Raw genomic sequence first — 10,977 nt, 5'->3', positions numbered from 1 at the left:
CAGATATGTGCAATCAGCACCACGATTTTTCAACATTTTTGTCACCTCAAAAAGCAAGTCCTGTGGTCTTCAGCTCTAACTTTCCAATCTTCCCATCTTCCTCCTTCAAGCCACAGCCTTACATCACCTCTGCCACTATAGATTTCTCTCTTCTGGAATTACATATGAATGGAATCATATAATAATGTTGTGTTTGTAATTAACTTCAGTCACTTAGCATACTTTTTCCAAGGAACATCCATGTTGTCACCTGTATGGATAATTCATTTTTATAGCCAAATAATATTCTATATGGATAAAACACATTTAGTTTACCCATTCATGCTTTAATGGACATTTGGTTTGTTTCCAACCTTTTTTTGTTTGTTTGTTTCCAATCTTTCTGCTATTATGAAGGACATTGCAATAAATTTTCATGTACAAGTTTTTGGTTGGACATATATTTTCATTTCTCCTGGATATATACCTAGAATAGAATGAATTGATGGGTCCTACAGCAATTCTAGGTTTAATTTTTGAGAGAATGTCAGACTGCTTTCCAAAGTAGTTGCACTATTTTATATTGCACCACCAGTGCATGAGGATTCAGATTTCTCTATATCCTAGACAAAACTTATCTTACTTTTTGATTCTACCTATCTTAGTGGTTACGAAGTGGTAACTCATTGGGTTTTTTTTTTTTTTATTTCCTTGATGACAAATGATGTCTAGCATCTCTTCAGGTGTCCTCGATTGTTTGTACATCTTCTTTGGGAAAAAAATCTATTGACATTTTAAATTTGGGTGGTTTGACTTTTCATTATTGAGTTGTTTTTTTGTTTTTTTTTTAAAGACTTTATTCATTTATTCATGAGAGACACAGAGAGAGAGAGAGAGGCAGAGACGCAGGCAGAGGGAGAAACAGGCTCCATGCAGGGAGCCCGACGCGGGACTCGATCCCGGGACTCCAGGATCACACCCTGGGCCGACGAGGGCAGGCACCAAACCACTGAGCCACCCTGGGATCCCCTGTATTATTGAGTTATAAGAGTTATTTGTATATTTTTGATACAAATTCCTTATCGGATATATGGTTTACAAAATCTTCTTCCATTCTGTGAGTTGTTTTCACTCTCTTGCTTTAAAATTTTTACTTTTAGATTCTATGTATTTGGGATCCCTGGGTGGCGCAGCGGTTTAGCGCCTGCCTTTGGCCCAGGGCGTGATCCTGAAGACCCGGGATCGAATCCCACGTCAGGCTCCCGGTGCATGGAGCCTGCTTCTCCCTCTGCCTGTGTCTCTGCCTGTGTCTCTGCCTCTCTCTCTCTCTCTCTGTGTGACTATCATAAATAAATAAAAATTTAAAAAAAGATTCTATGTATTTATTCGAGAGAGAGAGCAAGTCTGGGGAGTGGCAGATAGAGAGGGAGAGAATCTCAAGCAGACTCTGCACTGAGCACAGAGCCTGACACGGGACTCCATCCCACAACCCTGAGATCATGATCTAAACCAAAACCAAGAATTGGATGCCCAACTGACTAAGTCACCCAGGTGCCCTTAAAATTTTTACTTTGGATTGTGGTAATATGTATATATGCCATAAAATTTACATATTAATGTACAGTTCATTAGTAACAAGTACACTGAAATTGGGAAACCCATCTCAGTACATTTTCATTTTTCCAAACTGAAAATCTGTACACATTAAACAGTATCTGTCCATTAGTTCACCTCTCAGGCCCTGGCAACCACCATTTTACTTGCTGTCTCTATGAATTTCACATTCTAGGTACTTCAAACAAGTAGATTCATACAGTAGCTGTCCTTTTGTGACTGGCTTATTTCACTTAACATAATATCAGAAAGAAAGAAGAAAGAAAAGAAAGAAAAGAAAAGAAAAGAAAAGAAAAGAAAAGAAAAGAAAAGAAAAGAAAAGAAAAGAAAAGAAAAGAAAAGAAGAAAGAAACAACCCATCCTGGGTGGCTCAGTCAGTTAAGCCTCTAACTCTTGATTTTAGATTTTGGCTCAGGGCATGATCTCAGGGTCATTATATCAAGCCCTGCATCTGGGCTCTGTGCTCAGCACAGATTCTGCTTAAGACTCTCCCTCTCCCTCTGCCCCTTCTTCCTCCTCACCCCAACTCACATCTCTCTCTCTCTCTCTAAAAAAGAAAACTAAAAAACCCAAACACCATAATGTCCTTAAGGTTCACCCATGTTGCAGTATATATATCAAAATGCCTTTTCTTTCTAAATCTGAATACTATTCTATTGTATGTATATACTAAATGTTGTTATTCATTCATTGATCCACACATGGGTTGCTAACACCTTTTGGCTCTCATGAATGATGCTACTATGGACATGGGTATAGAAATACCTGTTTGAGTACCTGCATTCAATTCTTTTGAGTATATACTACCCAGAACTATATCCAGTAGTATCACTGGATCATATCATAACCATGTACTTAATTTTTGAGGAGCTACCATACTGTTTTCTATACTGGCTATACCATGTTACATACTCACAACTGTACAGCTGGTGTGTGTTTTCACTTTCTTGATGGTACCCTTGAGGTAAAAAAGTTATTAATTTTGATGAAATCCAAATTATTTTTTTTCTGTTTTGGCTTTTTGTGGCATATCTAATAATTCTTTGCCAAATCCAAGGGCATGACTATTTGCCCACAAACTTTTCCTAATAGTATTAAAGTTTTACCTCTTATATTTAGGTCTTTGGTGCATTTTGGTATTAGTTTGTGGTGTGATGTAAATGTCCAGCTTCATTCTTTTGCATGTGGCTACCCACCTGTCCCAGAACCAATTTTTTCAAGTTTTTATTTAAATTCCAGTTAATTGGGCAGCCCGGTTGGCTCAGCAGTTTAGTGCTGCCTTCAGCCCAGGGCGTGATCCTGGAGACTCGGGATCGAGTCCCACGTCAGGCTCCCTGCATGGAGCCTGCTTCTCCCTCTGCCCGTGTCTCTGCCTCTCTTTGTGTGTGTCTCTCATGAATAAATAAATAAAATCTTTTAAAAATTCCAGTTAATTAACATACAGTAGAATATTAGTTTCAGGTGTAGAATTCAGTGACTCATCGCTTACATACAATGCCCAATGCTCATCACAGGTGTCGTCCTTAATACCCATCACCCATTTAACCCAACCCCCTCCAACCAGCTCCCCTCCAGTAAGTTTGTTCTCTATAGTTGAGAGTCTGTTTCCTGGGATGCTTGGGTGGCTCAGCGGTTGAGTGTCTGCCTTTGGGTCAGGAAGTGATCCTAGGGTCCCTGGATCAAGTCCCACATTGGCTTCCCTGCATAGAGCCTGCTTCTCCCTGTGTCTGTATCTCTCGTGAATAAATAAAATCTTTTTTTAAAAAAGAGTCTGTTTCCTGGTTTGCCTCTCTTTCCCCCTCTTTATCTTCATCTATTTTGTTTCTTAAATTCCACATGAGTGAGATCATATGGTATTTTCTGTCTTCTAAATTATTTCCCTTAGCATAATACTCTCTAGCTCCATCCATGTCATTGCAAATTGCAAGATTTCATTCTTTTTGATGGCTGAGTTTAGCTTTCTGAGCAACGTCAACATTATTTTCCAGTGTGGTTGCACCAGTTTGCATTCCCACTAACAATGCAAGAGGATTCCCCTTTCTCCACATCCTCACCAACACCTTTGTTTCCTGTGTTGTTAATTTTAAACACTGCCTGGTGTGAGGTGATATCTCATTGTAGTTGTGATTTGTATTTCCCTGATGATGAGTGATGTTGAGCATCTTTTCATATGTCTGTTAGCCATCTGTACGTTTTTAGAAAAATGTCTATTTATGTCTTCTGCCCATTTTTAAACTGGGCAGAAGTATTTGGGTTTTGGGTGTTCAGTTGCTATAGCTAATGTCAAAGAAGTTGCTGCCTTCTCCAGGATTTTGATAGTTTCCTGTCTCACGTTTAGTTCTTTCATCCATTTTGAATTTATTTTTGTGTATGGTGTAAGAACGTGGTCCAATTTCATTCTTTCACATGTTGCTGTCCAGTTTTCCCAATACTATTTGTTGAAGAGACTGTCTTTTTCCCACTGGATATTCTTTCCTGCTTTGTCGAAGATTAGTTGACCAAAGAGTGGTGGGTTCATTTCTGGGCTTTCTATTCTCTTCCATTGATCTCTATGTCTGTTTTTGTGTCAGTACCATATTGTCTTGATCATTACAGCTTTGTAATATAACTTAAAGTCTGGAATTGTGATGCCTCCAGCTTTCCTTTTCTTTTTTAAAGATTTTATTTATTTATTCATGAAAGACACAGAAGGAGAGAGGGAGAGACTTAGGCAGAGGGAGAAGCAGTCTCCATGCAGGGAGCCCAATGTGGAACTCCATCCTGGAACTCCAAGATCGTGCCCTGAGCCGAAGGCAGTTGCTCAACTGCTGAGCCACCCAGGCATCCCTAGCTTTGCTTTTCTTTTCTAAGGTTTCTTTAGTTATTCAGGTTCTTTTTTGGTTCCATAAAAATTTTAGGATTGTTTGTTCTAACTTTGTGAAATATGCTGGTGGTATTTTGGTAGGGGTTGTATTAAATGTGTAGATTGTTTTGGGTGGTATAGACATTTTAACAGAGATGCCTGGGTGGCTCAGCGGTTGAGCACCTGCCTTCAGCCCAGGGTGTGATCCTGGAGACCAGATCTTGTGTGGATCGAGTTCCACATCAGGCTCCCTGCATGGAGCCTGCTTCTTTCTCTCTGCCTGTGTCTTTGCCTCTCTCTCTCTCTCTCATGAATAAATAAAATATATTTTTTTAAAAAGACATTTTAACAATCTTTGTTCTTCCAACCCATGACCATGGAATACTTTTTCCATTTCTTTGTGTCATCTTCAATTTCTTTCATCAGCGTTTTATAGTTTTCAGAATACAGATCTCTTACCTCTTTGGTTAGGTTTATCCCTAGGTATCTTACGGTTTTTGGTGCAATTGTAAATGGGATTGATCACCTGGTCTCTCTTTCTGCTGCACTGTTATTGGTGTATAGAAATACAATAGATTTCTGTACATTGATTTTGTATCCTGGACTTTACTGAATTCATATTTCAGTTCTAGCAATCTTTTGGTGGAGTCTTTTGAGTTTTCTATATAGAGTATTATGTTGTCTGCAAATAGTGGAAGTTTGACTTCCTCACTGATTCAAATGGCTGTTATTTCTTTTTGTTGGCTGATTGCTCAGGCTAGGACTTCTAGTACTATGTTAAATAACAGTGGTGAGAGTGGACATCCCTGTCTTTCTCCTGATCATAGAGGAAAAGCTCTCCATTGTTCCCCATTGAGGCTGATATTAGCTGTGTGTTTTTCATATATGGCCTTTATTATGTTGAGGTATGTTCCTTCTATCTCAACTTTGTTGAGCATTTTATCATGAATGGATTTTGTATTTTGTCAAAAGCTTTTTCTGCATCTATTGAAAGGATCATATGGTTCTTATCCTTTCTTTTATTGCTGTGGTGGATCACATTGATTGATGTGTGAATATTGAACCAACTTGCAACACAGGAATAAATCCCACTTGATCATGGTGAATGATTCTTTTAATATACTGTTGGATGTAGTTTGCTAGTATTTTATTGAAAATTTTTGCATCCATGTTCATCAGGAATACTGGCCTCGTTTTTAGTGGGGTCTTTGGTTTTGGAACCAGGGTAATGCTGGCCTCATAGAATGAGTTTGGAAGTTTTCATTCCATTTCTATTTTTTAGAATAGTTTGAGAAGAATGGATATTGACTCTTTTCTAAATGGTTGGTAAAATTCCCCTGTGAAGCCACCTGGTCCTGAACTTTTATTTTTTGAGAAAAATTTTAGTACTGATTTAAAAATATTTTATTTATTTATTCATGAGAGAGAGAGAGAGGCAGAGACATAGGCAGAGGGAGAAGCAGGCTCCCTGTGGGGAGCCCAGTGTGGGACTCGATCCTGATCATGCCCTGAGACGAAGGCAGACACTCACAGCTGAGCCATCCAGGCATCCCAATTCTATTTCTTTTTTTTTTTAAAGCTTTTATTTATTTGACAGAGAAAGTGCATGCATGCACACATGAGTGGGGAAGGGGCAGAGAGAGAGAGGGAGAAGCAGGCTCCCCACTGGGCAGGGAGCCTGACAGGAAGCTAGATCCAGGACCCCAGGATCATGATCTGAGCTGAAGGCAGACACTTAACTGGGCCATCCAAGTACCCCTAAAATAACAAGGTTTAAGTAAGCCATTAGGACATCCTATGATGGTTGTAGCCTTGGGTCATTGGAGGTACGAGTTCCACTGAATACCTTTATCAAGAGCCTGGTATTTTTAATTTTCAGTTTATAATATCAATAATTTCTAGGAATTCTTGGTGACTCCTTGTATTTTGGTGTCAGCAGGTTTATGTATGATGGTAACTCGTCTTTGAGTTTCAACCATAGTCTGATCATAGCAAGTAGCTCAGAAGTTGTGTATTTAGCGTCACGTGTAGGGACCCCTTTAAAACCTGCAAAAATATGTGCGTCAATTATACTATCAGTCACGCTTTTTCTTTCACATCAAGTTTGTTGGTCAGTCACTAGGGTAGCCATGGCAGAAGAAAGAAGTCCCTTTAATTTCACCTGGACTTTTAGGATGGCAGCCTCTAAGTGACTTCATTACTCCAAGGGCCCACAAGACCAAAGTTAATAACCATTTGGTCTGAGGTGTTGGTACGTGTTTCAGAAATTCAAGTCAATTTATCACCCTGAGCAAAGTAATGAGCTTCTGCAGGCTGAGGTTTAATATGTGCAGAGGAAGGCATGACCTTGAATGATACTTTAGTATGTGAGGGAAGATACTCCTAGAGTTTATGCCAAATGGGGCAATGTTGGATAAGGAGTTGTTAGTGGGGATCCCTGGGTGGCGCAGTGGTTTGGCGCCTGCCTTTGGCCCAGGGCGCGATCCTGGAGACCCGGGATCGAATCCCATGTCGGGCTCCCAGTGCATGGAGCCTCCTTCTCCCTCTGCCTGTGTCTCTGCCTCTCTCTCTGTGTGACTATCATAAATAAAAAAAAAAAAAAAAAAAAAAAAAAAAAGGAGTTGTTAGTGGCGGGATAAGACAGATAGATCGTTGTCATGGCCAAAAGATGTGTAAAGATGTACAAATGAGGTCAATTCTTGGCCAGAGGAATTCTCTATTGCTAGCACTATTGCCTGAAGTTTGACTAAGCAATCTCACACTTGAGCCCAATGTTTGATCTGCAATGGCCTCTTTGATCTAGGCATAGAGCACAGCATCCTTTCTACAGCAGACTCCATCAAATTTGGTTGTGGCATAGTGGTGTAAACATATGAACTCCCTGGTCATTCATGAGCTCCCCAGTGACTCCCAAAGTGCCAATGTCTAGAAAGGTGACTTCCTCTCTAAGAGATTGTATTAGTCAGTAAAAAGGAGAGCCACACTCCATATGGGATATGCCAGAGGTGGTGTAAACCAAGCTGGCTTTGGAGAATCCTCAACTCAGGCCCCAGAGGATCTTCATTTACCAAAAGACTCTGTAAATTGCCAGCAATGGCTTCTCTAATTGTGTATGGCACAGGCTGAGTATAGTTTCTGGTACAACAGTGCCTTGGGCAATTTATATCTACCATAAGTGATTTACAAATTTTTCGATGCAGAAGAGAAAGCTGCTAGAGCATCTATGGTAAAGGGGTGTGAGGAAGATGATAATGAATTGGCTATTATTTTGAGAAGTTCTAGGGTCATTTGTTTCCCCATTCAGAGGCAATATTTTTTTTTTTTTAAAGTAGGCTCCTCGCCCATTGTGGAGCCCAACACAGGGCTTGAGCTCACAACCCTGAGATCAAGACCTGAGCTGACATCAGGAGCTGGAGGCCAAACTAACTGAGATCCTCAGGCAGTCAATTTCTAAACATTGTATGAATAAGTGAGCAAGCAGATCTGATAAATATGCAATAGCTGTCATTGCTGTGGTGAAGGGGAATGTGCCCATGACAGGAGTTGTACCACTGCTCTGTTATTCAGCTCACAGACTCTTGGTTTTACCTCACAGAAATTTTCCTGAGTGGGAAATTCATGGATTTCTAAAGATGTTTCCAAGTAAGTAGGCATAAGTTGGCTTGAGTTGGGAAACCAAGCTAAAAATGGTCTAAAGATGGTAATGGAAGGACACAAGGCTGACACACATGAATGACAATGTCCTCAGGAGATCCCACTAGGGATATACTGTGTTTCAGAACTACAGTACTTCCAAAGATCTGTCCAAGGAATCTGATTTAAACTCAAAGACAGATCCAGGAGCCCTCTCACTTTACTCTACTTGTGTATGAGATGAAGGCAGTTGCAACCCTAGAAGGTGTTTTCTCAATTCATTCAGGGTTGAAAGAAAGGCCTCTTGTGGCCCATATTTTTTTTTTCAGGTCTTCAATTTTTCCTGAGAAGGGTCCCACAGTGGTGGCAAGAAGAGCTAAACACATAAAACTCAAAGTTCAGGAGAGTTCATCATCCCCCAAGCATGTCAAAGTGATTGCGTTGTTCACTTTCTATGAAATATATATATATATTTAAAAATATTTTAAGCATATTTTTGAGTTGTCACAAATGTATAGCAATACTGCCATGAAAAGATGGAAAATATCCGTCACCCCAAAGGAATACTCTTTTGATGCCCATTTCAACAAAACACCTCCAATATGTAAATTAACACTTTTTAAAAAAGATTTAATTTTTAAGTAATCTTTACCCCCAACATGCGACTTGAACATAGAATCCCGAGATCAAGAGTCACATGCTCCAGGATCCCTGGGTGGCTCAGCGGTTTAGTGCCTGCCTTTGGCCCAGGGCGTGATCCTGGAGTCCCGGGATCAAGTCTCACATCAAGCTCCCTTGATGGAGCCTGCTTCTCCCTCTGTCTGTGTCACTGCCTCTCTTTCTCTCTGTGTGTCTCTCGTGAATAAATAAGTAAAATCTTAAAAAAAAAAAAAAAAGGTCACATGCTCTACTGACTGAGCCAGCTGGATGCCCCCATAAAACTGAAAAGCATCCCTTTGCTTTTTATGAGCACTTGTAGGTATTACTTTTGTTTCCTACTCTTCCACAACATGTGCTGGTATCCTAAGCAGGTGGAAAGGAAACATATGGACAGCAAAATGGCCTATGGGGCCTGTGGATCATTGAAGCAAAAGACTTCCAGTCACTCCTGTGATTAATAAGACTTTGAAAATTTCTCATTATTTTTTTTCTACTAAATTAGAACATTACGAAAAATTATACCCTCTCTAAAGCTCCCCTCAATTCTTCTTGTATGACTGCCTCTAAATATCTATAGCTCTTTCTGGTGTTTCCACTGAAAATTACATTAGACTTACACAGATGTCACTACTGATAAACTCTGGATGGGCTAGAATGGTGCAAATGAATGTGATTTTTCCCAAATGGGAGGAATTCCATGGTTTAATGGAGTACACATTGCATTACTCAGTGTGTACAGCAGCAAAATGAAAATGCTCAATATGATAACATTTTAAAAATTCAAAAGTCAAGGAAAATACTCTGGAAACAGGGGATCCCTGGGTGGCTCAGCGGCTTAGTGCCTGCCTTCGGCCCAGGGCGCGATCCTGGAGTCCCGGGATCGAGTCCCACGTTGGGCTCCTGGCATAGAGCCTGCTTCTCCCTCCTCCAGTGTCTCTGCACCCCCCCCCCATGTCTATCATAAATAAATAATTTTTTTTTAAAAGAAAATACTCTGGAAACAGTATGGAGGTTCCTCCCTCTGCCTGCCACTCTGCCTACTTGTGCTCTGTCAAACAGAAAAATAAAATCTTCAAAAAAATAGTTCTGAAAAAAAAAAGCCCTTTCAAAAGATGTTAAATACAGAAAGATACCACAAATTATGTGTCCCAAATCAATAGGAAGTCCCAAGCCTCAGAGAATAACATCCGAACTCCCAAGTACATATCCTCTAAACAAAATGTTTAACAGAAAAGTGAAGATGAACCAGGTTTGTATCTTTATTGTTGTGGGGAATCTCTATTGTTAATCAGGAATATAGAACTTGCTATATTGCTTTTTACTTCCCTCTTTTTACTTCTACACCCAACCAATTCCTGAAAGTTTTTCAGATGTATCACATGATGGAAATTCAAGTGATCTATAATACATCATCATTTATTAGGTGTTCTACTCTCACAGAAAAGATATATACATATATAAAAATATATATGAACACATACCCCAGCCTCCCTAATATCTCATGTCTTTTTTTTTAGAGAGAGAGTGCAAGTGCGATGGGGGGAGGAACAGAGGGAGAGGGCGAGAGAGAAAGAGAATCTTTTTTTAAAAAAATATTTTATTTATTCACAAGAGACATAGAGAGAGGCAGAGACATAGGCAGCGGGAGAAGCAGGCTCTGTGCAGGGAGCCTGATGTGGGACTCGATCCCAGGACCCGGGATCATGCCCTGAGCCAAAGGCAGGTGCTCAACCACTAAGCCAGCCACCCAGGCGTCCCAGAGAGAGAGAATCTTAAGCAGGCTCCATGTTCAGTACAGAGCCTGATACAGGGCTCAATCTCACAACCCTGAGATCAAGACACGAGCTGAAATCAAAGAGTCAGACGCTTAATGGATTGAGCCACCCAAGTCTTTTTTTTAACATTCCATCAAAACCCCTATTCCTCATGTCTTTTTTTTAAAGATTTATTTATTTATTCAGAGAGAGAGAGAGAGAGAGAGAGAGAGAGAGAGCTGTGGGACCCAGTAAATTGAACAAAATCCCCTACCCCTGGACAAGCAGAGCAGGACTGACTCTATTTTGGGCTGCACCCGCCTTGTGCTGACCTGCTTATTACTTAGGGCACTGCCCCACCCTAATCAAAGACCAGGACACACCCTAACCGGAAATCCGGCTCAGCGGACCAGCATGACTGTGCAACTTTCTGCGTATCCCATTGGCTACTGGCCCCTATAAAGTTGCTAAGCCTCTTAGTCTCGGGGTCCAAGT

This window comes from Canis aureus, chromosome 19 (assembly GCF_053574225.1).
Source record: "Canis aureus isolate CA01 chromosome 19, VMU_Caureus_v.1.0, whole genome shotgun sequence".
Lineage (NCBI taxonomy): Eukaryota > Metazoa > Chordata > Mammalia > Carnivora > Canidae > Canis > Canis aureus.
The sequence above is the reverse complement of the archived record's forward strand: the minus strand, read 5'-3'. Positions refer to the sequence as shown.